Here is a 591-nt window from a genome sequence, read left to right on the forward strand (position 1 = left end):
CTCTAAAGTTATCTTTAGCTGGGGGGCCCTGGGTTTCGCTGGAAATGGGTCTATGGGGCATTTCAGATTTAGAGTGTCCTGGGTGTTGCGTGGAGCCCCGCGGGGGGGCCTTTGGTTTGGCGCGAGCTTGCTCCACCGTGACAGTAATAGGTTTAGGGACAGGCTTTGTAGTGGGTGATACTGAGGGGGGGGTTTCGTTGGTTTGGGATGCGGGAGCTTGTGGCATTGGATCAGCTACTATAATACCCTGATTTTCAAGACTTTTCAACCCAAGAGTGGCCAGAGCAATGATGCTCTTCTCCATTTCAAGCAGATTATTTTCTATCCTTGATAGTCTGAGGTCTAAGGGTGATAGAAGTTTTTTAAGTGTCTCCCAAACCACCTCTATAAATTCTTGGTTATTTTTGCCTAGCCCATCTACCTCTGGGTCCTCATCCACTGGGGTATTAATAGGGGGAACAGATGAACCCTTTCTCTGTCCCTCACTAGGTGGTTGTGTGCTAAGAGTACGCTCTGCGCCAGCATTGGTTGTTGTGGCATTAGTCGTTGACAGGTCTTTGGGAACAGCAATTTTTGCTTTTTTGCGAAAAT

This window comes from Lissotriton vulgaris, unplaced genomic scaffold (genome assembly GCF_964263255.1).
Source record: "Lissotriton vulgaris unplaced genomic scaffold, aLisVul1.2 SCAFFOLD_1682, whole genome shotgun sequence".
Taxonomy (NCBI): domain Eukaryota; kingdom Metazoa; phylum Chordata; class Amphibia; order Caudata; family Salamandridae; genus Lissotriton; species Lissotriton vulgaris.